Source organism: Brachyhypopomus gauderio, chromosome 1, assembly GCF_052324685.1.
Source record: "Brachyhypopomus gauderio isolate BG-103 chromosome 1, BGAUD_0.2, whole genome shotgun sequence".
In the NCBI taxonomy this organism is placed as follows: Eukaryota; Metazoa; Chordata; class Actinopteri; order Gymnotiformes; family Hypopomidae; genus Brachyhypopomus; species Brachyhypopomus gauderio.
The window spans coordinates 30,812,486-30,822,749 of NC_135211.1; the positions used below are offsets into that span (position 1 = coordinate 30,812,486).

Here is a 10,264-nt window from a genome sequence, read left to right on the forward strand (position 1 = left end):
TACCTCAATCACATCTTCTTATCAAGCCTTGTTTATTAGTTTATTTCTGTTATTAGTTTTCATCTTCCTCTCATTAACGCTCATGTTCTGCTGAAATGTCTCACAACTGACATTTTGGGAAACATCCCTTAATTAAGTCATGTCAGATTCATTTATGACTCATTAATTAAATTAAAATAATTATATAACTAATTGGAATTAAAAACTGGCTAAAATGAATCGACACCATTATGTTCTGTTTCAAATATCAACACTGTGAAACACTGAATCACTAAAGAGAGTTTGCATAGAATGAGGAAAAATCTTGACTTGATTTCACATGTGATGTAGTTCGGTAAATTCCATTTCGAAATTCTGCTTTGTGAAACATTGTACTCATCCATGTCCAGGAGTATTATTCACAAGAAGGTTGGGTTAGAACTATAGTTCTCAATACTAGTACTGTCTGAGGTCTGTGGTATGCTGTTCCAACAAGGACCATAGAAATCATGTCACCAGTTTTAATATATTAATGGATTACTTTTAAGATTGTTGGATTACTTTTCCTTTCTTGTGTTAGCAACATTAAACCATTTGTCAATCTCCTTGTGTGACTTTGCTGTCAGTTTTTTTGGTCATACTGTTAACATTTATCATCAATTTGGGTTGGTTTCTTATTAATTTAACAATCTGCAGGCTTTAACATAAAATAACTTAACACCTCGACAATTAGATTTTGTGATAAGCAACCAAACGTTCTTCAACAAAAACCATAATTACAATGTTGACAGCTGGATTTGTTGGTGTTTATTGGAAAATGTTGATCTGCTGTTTCTGAAGTTTGGCATTTTCAGTGTGATTTTTCAAGCGACAATGAGCTCTAGTATGTACACATATGGTTAGTGTTATGCTGAATGCTGCAAGAAGAGTTTCATGCCATGTGGGCTAAAAGCAGCACTATTTGGGGAAAAGTACTTCTTTAATCTGCAGTCAAGCCCTGAGCAAAAGAAACAAGAAAGTTTTGTTTTTAAGTTGCAGTATTTCAACATTACTGAAGAAAATGCATCATTTGTAGTTACAAAATAGGTAAACATTAAAATTACATTCAACTTCAAGTTACGATAATGTATAAGCATGTGCCAGACTTGCTCTATGGAGCATGAAGTGAGTTTGAGTGAGTGAGTGAGTGAGTGAGTGAGTGAGTGAGTGAGTGAGTGAGTGAGTGAGTGAGTGAGTGAGTGAGTGAGTGAGTGAGTGAGTGAGCTTTGATGTAGTAACCCTCATCTCCACGGGTACTAGGCCAACTACTACATTCTTTGAGCTTGTCATCTTCAGTAACACGTTATGACCAGTATGACTGCTCATTGTAATGTATTGTTACTAAGAGAAGGCTGCAATAGCTCAGCTTAATATGATTCCTGCCCATAAAATTCACAGATGCCTATAAACAAGCATGTGTTTGGACTTAAGGTCAATGCAGCCATGGCAACAGATGGATCCCCAACCTGAAGTTCCACTGCAAGATATAATTTAAAAGCCAAAATATTGTGCATGAATACTTAAGTATTACAATTTTAGAACCTTAAAGAAAAACCAATGCATGCAGTCTGCCATTGATCCAGTTCTTTGACAATATGTATTCTTTGTTCTATTTTTATGCCTCAATATCTAGAAAAAATTGAAGAGTGTCTGGTCTTTTGTGTACTAGAGTTTTTTGCATTTTGCAGTGATTTACAGTTCAACACAGATAACCTGAATCTTTTGTGAAGTATTTGAAGGGTGTGGGAAATCCACTTCATGCTCTAGTCTTTATCCGTAAGTCCTGCTTATTAATAATAAGGTCCTATTAGCGACGAGATTTGGGTCACAGCAATCTAAATGCGTTCCACCACAGACAGGCGCAAGGTCGGCGAGCAGCACGCGTACGGAAGCGCGCGCTCGCGTGGTGACCAAACGGAGCAACCCTGTGCCGCGCGTGGGAACTCGAGCCTGTCGGAGCCCATTTCCGTGAATGAGCTTGCGGACATTCTTTTTTTAGCCAGCGAAACCCCCGGGACGCAGCCCAAGAGGGACAAAGCCCCGGTGTATCGCCACAGGCAGGGAGGCTCAAGAAAACAATTCCCCAGAAGGTTCTCTCTCTCACCACAGACTATATTGGTTGTTCATGAGAAACACACAAAAAAAGAACATATATAGCAGTACCTAAACTGTCGATTCGTCATTCAGCTAAAATGTGAAGAATGAGCTCTATAAAAACGGCTGCAGTGTGCTGATTCTTACACACACAGGGCAAATCGTACTGCTTGTACACATGTGCAGGACAGGACGTACACGCAGATATAAATCGTAACAGGCAACAAAGCAGGCTGTCTGTCCCACTCTACCTGCACATTCATCATGAGGGTGTTAGCTGGGCTGTGAACACAGGTGAATTATGACCCCGGACATTCCACTGGTTGGCTAAAACTGCACATTTATGTTGAACAGTGTTTTGCTACAAAACTATTGCTAGCAATCTTCTGGCCTTTTCTGGCTCCTCACTCACGACCTTTGAATTGTGAACAGAGCTATGTTTGACAGTTTTATTGCGAGACTTACATGCTTGCGTGTGACCAAGATGACATCACATGTAGGTCAGAAACTTTTAAATACTACAAATGCTGTAGGTATGCTGACAGAAGCTATGGCGACAGTAGCTATAATAATAATAATAATAATAATAATAATAATAATAATAATAATAATAATAATAATATGTTTATTTTATATAGCGCCTTTCTCAAACCCAAGGTCGCTGTACACAAATGAAAGGGGAAAAATGCAGGGCTTAGAAAGAGCGGAAATATTGAGAAAAGAGGAAAGTCTTGAGTTGAGTTTTGAAAGTAGAGAGAGAGTCAGAGGAGCGAATAGAGGGAGGTAACACTGAATGATCTGCCACCCATAGTAGATAGTCTGTGTCGTGGGACGGAGAGCAAACCTAGGTTAGAGGACCTGAGCTGACGTGATGAGGTATGAAGGTGGTGAAGGTTGGAGAGATAGGAGGGTGCACTGATCGGCGACAGAAACTGCAAATCGGCGATCACTCGTCGCTCGCTCAGTCGTGTAGTGTGAACAGACGCTCGCCGAGCAGTCGCCGACTGGTCGCCGACTCGTCGCAGACGACCGGCAGATATCTAGCATGTTTATTAAGCCTGGTTCACACTACACGACTTTTCAGTCGTCAGGTTTTTGTGCCGTCCGCACTACACGACTGGTCGTGCTGTAATCGCGAGTCTTTCAGTTGTTGTGGCGTTCACACTATATGACTAATCGGCGACGCGGGCTCACGAATTACACGACTGGGGAACGACTGGGGAATCGCCGACTCATCTGGCTGCCGTCCAAAAACACGAGAACACGAAAACGAAACTCTCCCAGAACCAGCAACACCACGTAGAAGAAAAAAACAATGTACATGTACTCCACATTTTCGTTATTGTTATTTTTTTTACCGTTTATACACTCCATAGCCCCAAGTTGCCAGAATTATTTCATCTCTCCGTTGCAGTGAACATATAATCAATCGCACTATTTCTCCAGTGCTGTCACAATAACTTAAACACAGTGTTGTAGTAAAGTTGTAAGAAAGGTGAGGATTTTGTGTGTTTGCTGGGTTACTGTTTTGAAAGCATTCTTGAAAGTTTTTTACATTCTTCAGAGATATCTTCAGCGGTGCCGCGGTTCTCTCTCCGCGTTCCCATTGGCTGTAACTAGACGCTGCTGCCGACTCTCAGTCGCAGACTGCTAGATATTAAACATGCTAGATATCTGCCAGTCGTCTGCGACCAGTCGACGACGGCTCGGCGAGCGTCTTTCAGCAGTTCACACTACACGATTGAGCGAGCGACGAGTGATCGCCGATTCGCCTCCGACCACAGTTTTTGTCGGCGATCAGTCGGCGACTGAAAAACCAGCCTAAAATCGTGTAGTGTGAACCAGGCTTTATCTAGCCCAGTCGGCGACTGAGAGTCGGCAGCAGCGGCTAGCTACAGCCAATGGGAACCCGGAGAGCGAACCGCGGCACCGCTGAAGATATCTCTGAGAATGTAAAAAAACTTTCAAGAATACTAAAACAGTAACCCAGCAAACACACAAAATCCTCACCTTTCTTACAGCTTTACTACAGCACTGTGTTTAAGTTATTGTGACAGCACTGGAGAAATAGTGCGATTGATTATATTTATGTTCACTTGGGACTATGGAGTGTTTAAACGGTAAAAAAAATAATAATAACGAAAATGTGGAGTACATGTACATTGTTTTTTTTTTCTTCTACGTGGTGTTGCTGGTTCTCGCGAGAGTTTCATTTTCGTGTTCTCGCGTTTTTGGACGGCAGCCAGATGAGTCTGCGATTCCCCAGTCGTGAGCCCGCGTCGCCGATCAGTCATGTAGTGTGAAAGCCACAACAACTGAAAGACTCGCGATTACAGCACAACCAGTCGTGTAGTGCGAACGGCACAAAAACCTGACGACTGAAAAGTCGTGTAGTGTGAACCTGGCATTACTGACCTTAGGTAGATGTAGGCTGGGGATGCATACCAGGAAACATCCAACACACCTAACAGCTTAATTTCAAGAGCAGTTTTGTCTATTCACATGCTTAAGCTGCACAACACATGTTTACCACACGGTGTACAGCCATGTGATATTCTTTATTAAATACATTGTTACAACTGAGCATTGAACCTTCAAGGCCATGACACTTTTATTTGTAACCTTCCAGTGCTGAACCACTCGAAAACAGCAACAAAAGAACATATGAAGAATATATGAATCATAATCAAGCTGATGCCAACTTGAAACTACAAATACATTGACCTATTATTATGATCTATTACAATATGAACAATTGTGGAGATTGACAGGCGGTGGAGGTCTTTAGACATGTTGGTGCAGTAGGATGAAGAAGATGCTAAGAGTGCACGTGTGTGCATCTCGTTGGTGTTTACTCTCATATTAAACCAAAACAGTGCCGGTTATTAAGGGCGCACAAGCAGAGGAGACTTCACTCACTCACCTTTGGCTCACGACCAAAACCAACAAATGAGGGGAAAAGGGGAGAAACAAAGAAAGAGATACAGAAAGAACAAAGGGCGGTGGGACCCAATTAAATCCCAACTGGAACAAATTCAGGGTCCAGACAACACAAATTCACAGAGCACTGCTGAGGTGAGACCTCCTGAGAAGTCACGGGATGCGATTCCAGTGCGAGCCAGCAGGGGGCAGTGAGAGCTCTGTGCACTGCACCCCCCTCCCCGTCTTGGTGGCGTTCCTCCAGAACGAATGAAATGTGTAAATGCGCCCCAGGAGAAGAACAACATGCTAAGGCCACTGCAAATATTTACCGGCATGCATCATCAAGGGCGGCATTCCCCATAAACCTCTCCACAAGTATGGCAGATGACATTCGCAGAGGGTACGAGCCCGTCTGCTAGATGGCTTCCATATGACCTGCAGATAGACAAGGGCCTTATTAAAATCCCTTTAATGGCGATTGGGGTTTGAGGCATCGGGTCTTCCCACATTAGGCCGAGAGCGGTTAGCATGCTGGCTGGGATTCCCCGTATCTCTGTTTACACTAGTCTGCGGCTCCGACCCGAATTGCTGGCCTTAACCGCACTCTCACTGCGCTTCCGATTACTGAAAAGCACTTCGTGAGAGTCCTCATGCAACCGAGGCCAGGAAAACAAGACGAGAACAAACAGTCACTGGAGGAGGGACGCCCGGACGCGGCATGAGCGCAAAAATAAGCGAAAGCCACATTTTAATTCCTGCAGTCTGTTTGAAAACACTTGCCGTGTGACTCAGGCCACAGAGACGCTCAGCCTAACACTCATTACTTAGAACTTAACCTGCGTTCCTCTAGAGTATCAGACATATCAACTGTCAGACATATGTTTTCTCAATATAAGGAACATGGTGGTCAGGTTCAGCATGCCTATGTATGATGTAACCCTGTGTTTTCATTAACCTCAGTATATTCGATGTGACTCCAACTGTCTCCCTTTCTCTCCCACGTCATTAGCCACTGTTTGTGCTGCCTCTCCCAGAACATGAAATCAGTTCCTCCTAATCGCCTCACCTTGCATATGGGGCACCTTGCCATCATCGCCAGGCAGTTATCTAACAGCTGATTGGACAGCCACACCGTGGGGTTTAATGATCTCATCGTTTGTCTCCCTGGTTCCCACCGGCCCAGCGTCATTGGCCAGGCACTGCCGGAGCTGTTTGACCCACTTCCAGGCTGATCCCATCAAGGTAATCCTCTTGCGGAAAGAAACGTCCCAGGCCCAAATGATAATTTGTCTTTAGGCCAAGCCATGCAGGAAAATGTCCTTTTAGAGTGGCACCAGGGTATGAGTCACGATACAGCATAGAGACACTTGCATGTGTCACATAGGAGAATGCAAAGCCGGAATTAGACCTACCAGACTGTGGTTAAGTAACTGCCAGTTAAAATAAGGGCCAGACATACACAATGTCAAACTACAGAACTGTAATGACATGTAACCTTGGAAAGTTATTGGTTAGTAAGGTTTTTCGAGGTTGTCAGGCAAGACTGGTGGCATTTCATAGATGCAGACCTTTTCAGTTTTGTATAAAATGGAGCAAGTCAGTCAGTAGGATTAAAATCAAACCTTCATCTGGGTCTTCAACATGTTCCTCCACTACAGAATGACCAGAGAAAAGAAGCCAAGGATAAAATCTTGTGTGTCATAATTTGTACTGAAAGTTCACTAACGGCCAACTTAATGGCCAACGTTTCTTTATTCGCACAGATTGAACAGATCCTTCAGGACTCCCTTTGATTTATGAATGAATTAAAACACTTTATACTTTACAGACACTGTTCCCATTGGTTGTATTTCAGACGTGTCCTCTGCCAGAGAAGAAACACCCACAGCAGTGTACATTAATTAGGGTCCTACAGAAGTTTTTATCCAACTTCAAACTTGCCTCCCTGGGCAAAGCCAATGGAAAATCTGGTGGGTCGCGGGAGTCCAGGGGGTTGGGGGTGTGACATTCATGACACCCGACAAAGAGACGAACAACAGAAGGACAGAAGGCCTGATGTTGTGAGCAAGGGACGTGTGGCCCGGCACGTCTGGTCCATGTCTGGGGTCGTATCGGTAAGCTTGTCTGTAGAAGCATGCGCCCCTGGAAATATGTTTGGAAGGTCAAACGTCAGCAGCAGTCACCACCAGTGCAGACGAGGCACTAAAATAGCAGTTCTTTCATGCAGTGTTTGGCATTTTTATCTGTAGGGAAAACACGGCCGTGTTGAAACAGGGCTGGACACAACACAAGTGAAGGCTAAACACTCCTTCCACAGATCAGCATGCACTGAGCTGTCCTCAGACTCAAGTCACAGGTGCATATATATCACATTTTTTCAGCCACATTGCTTGCATGCAGCTGGTTAAAAAAGTAACATTCATTTTCGATTAGCAGATTTTCCCAACATATTTTTATTAGGAACGCAAGGGATGCAGTAAGAAAATATATCTATATCCTTCAGTGGTCAGTTTCTGAGCAGGGAGGATAGACCTGTACACACTCCAACAACACTGCTTATGATATGCAAACACCAGCATCACACAGCCGTGTCAGGGTAGCTGCTATGTTGAAAACATACATAGCAGGAAACATTCAGTAAGCAGTGGTCATGTAGTCCAAATACACTGTAGAGGCTCAATCAACATGTCATGCATGATAACAGACAGGCTACCGTCTGCAACAGTACACACTTGTAAGATGTGCAGCTATACACACACTTTTGCTAGATGCATTTTTCAATGTAACAGTGTACAAAAAAGGGGTTTCTAATAAACTGCACCCAGTTACTGTACTGTAGTTTAGCCTGATGTTATTTTTATCACCAAAAAATATAATATTTATGATTCTTATTCATTTTTGACATTTTGTTTTCTATTAAGGTCAGGTGAAGAATTGGATTGTTTTGTAGAATTAAAAAAACTCCTTTATGCTCCATAAAAAACCTTATGCTTCATAGAATAATTCTCCCACACAGAGACAGCCATTTTAAAAATAGGTTTAATAGAGAACATATGAAACATTTAGACCACTAGGTGTCAGTACAATGTCTGTTTCATAACATTAAGAAGAATAATTGGCAAAATTACTTATTTGTCCTTTAAGACTTCTTACACAAAGGCTCTTGAGGTCCTTAAATTAGGAAATAAGGAAGCATCAAGTTTGTTTTTTTTAATGTGACTCCTCATGCAAAGTTTACTGCTCCCATAATCTTCTAGCAGGATCCTCATGCAAGTTCGTGTGTCCGTTGCAAGTTAAAGAGCCGTGAGTCAGAAGTGCCTCCAGACCACCACATGGCGTGGCAGCCTGACGCCACGTGGAGGTTCACCCTACTGAGAACCTTCCATAAAACACATAAATGCCAACGTGAGGAGAAGCAGAAGCCCCACAGGCCACCATTAGGAGCGGAGAACCGTTTAACGAAAAACGCCATGCTGCTGTTTACCAAAATATCAAGGGGAGGCCATACCGATTATTTAAATTCTTCCTGTTTTTTTTTTTTCTTGTTTTCTTTTTGCTGGCCTACACATGCACTGGCAGGACTGGCGAGACATTAAAGGTTAGAGGAGGTTTCTGTTTTCACATAAGCTTCACATAGTAAATTCCTTTGGAGCATTACTTTAAAAGTACTAATTTAGCTAGAAGAGGCAGGGATCTTGTTGTAAGAGTTCTTGTTTTTATAAATTCAGAACACAAGTGCTTGCTTGCATTTGCACACATTAATCATTGCTTTATGGGAAAATGGGAAAACACAGACAAAAAGTCTATTTAATTATTAGTGCATTAATAATCACAGTTTTTTATATATCCTTATTATAATGTTTATTAGTGTCAGATATTAACAGGTGATATTTGTTCTTTTTTTATATGTTAAGTGTGTATTATTATTACAAATGCTGCATTAGTCCCTAAATAAAGGTTTAAATTTAGATGCCTAGTTAGGAGTTGCAAGACAAAACAGCAACAGGCTTGTCCAATACTACCACTAAAACGTACAGCACAGTGGGTGCATTTATGATGGTGTCACTAAAACTCCGCAGGTAATCTTGGGACGTCCTTGGCTTGGCCTCAGAGTCCCTGTGCACCACAGCATGCCCAGTGGTGCATGAAATATGGATGAAGATCACCAACATAAATCTCAAAAACAAAGCATGATCATTCAAACAGGGATGCAGCCATGGGTCTCAAAGGTACAATTAGCATGTAAACATTGTCCTTGTATATAAATATTGCATACGTAGATGTTGTGGGGAAGTCACAACATTAAAACGACTCACAGATGATCTGAATAAATGAGATTGATAATCTCAATACAATGGCACCTGTCCAGGTCCATACACCTGGGTCTGTGGGGAGTTTCTGCCCTGCTTAGGACCTATCAAAAGTGGTCCAAGGAAGGGCAGATGGTGAACCAGCAACATAGGCACCCAAGGCTCAACGAAGAAGAGCAAATACCACCTACTCTTATCCCACAGAAGAGCTACTGTAGCACCAATACCTGAATAATGCAGTGCTGGTCATGACAGAAAGGTGTCAGAGACTAAGCCGTAGATCGGTCAGAGTGCCATAGCAACACCCGGCCCACCACCACCGAAAGTGCCTGCAATGGGCACATGTGTATCATATCTGGACCAACGAGCAATGGAAGAACGTAGCCTAGTCTAATGAATCTTATTTTCTTTGACATCATGTGGATGGTCAGGTGCACATGTGTAGCTTATCGGGGGAACAGATTCACTATGGGAAGAAAGCAGAGCTGGTGAAGCTTATGGACAAAGTTCTGTTGATGGTCCTGACATTCAAGTAGATGTTACTTTGGTACATACACTATGTTGCCAAAAGTATTCATTCACCCAAATCAGGTGTTCCAATCACTTTCGTGGCCACAGGTGTATTGCAAAGCTGATATTAAACTGGCTCACAACTACAGACATTTTTACAAAGAAATTGAGAAATTAATAAATCAACCATTTCACATAAGTTCGGGTTAAGTGTGGAATCTTAACCATGTAACGTGACAAAACCTCAAGACATCACTGCAAATGAGAGAACAGCTGATTATGTGATGGCAAAAGATAAAAGGGAACCAAACCAATAGGGGATTTTTAACATTAAGGGAAGAAAATAAGAAATATGAAAACTACAAAACAATGAATCTACAAAACTAACGAATTAAACGGAGTTTCATAAA

The 10,264-nt window shown here is 42.3% G+C and overlaps 1 long non-coding RNA gene across 1 annotated transcript in view; it reads right to left on the minus strand.

The window, feature by feature from the left end:
• The window catches only part of LOC143516739 (uncharacterized), a 58,241-nt gene extending 52,633 nt beyond the window's left edge, over window positions 1–5,608 (minus strand). Inside the window, exon 1 of the long non-coding RNA XR_013131777.1 lies at window positions 5,364–5,608. This is a non-coding gene — a long non-coding RNA (uncharacterized LOC143516739). The remainder of the gene's footprint in view (window positions 1–5,363) is intronic.
• Between the last annotated feature and the right edge of the window lie 4,656 nt (window positions 5,609–10,264).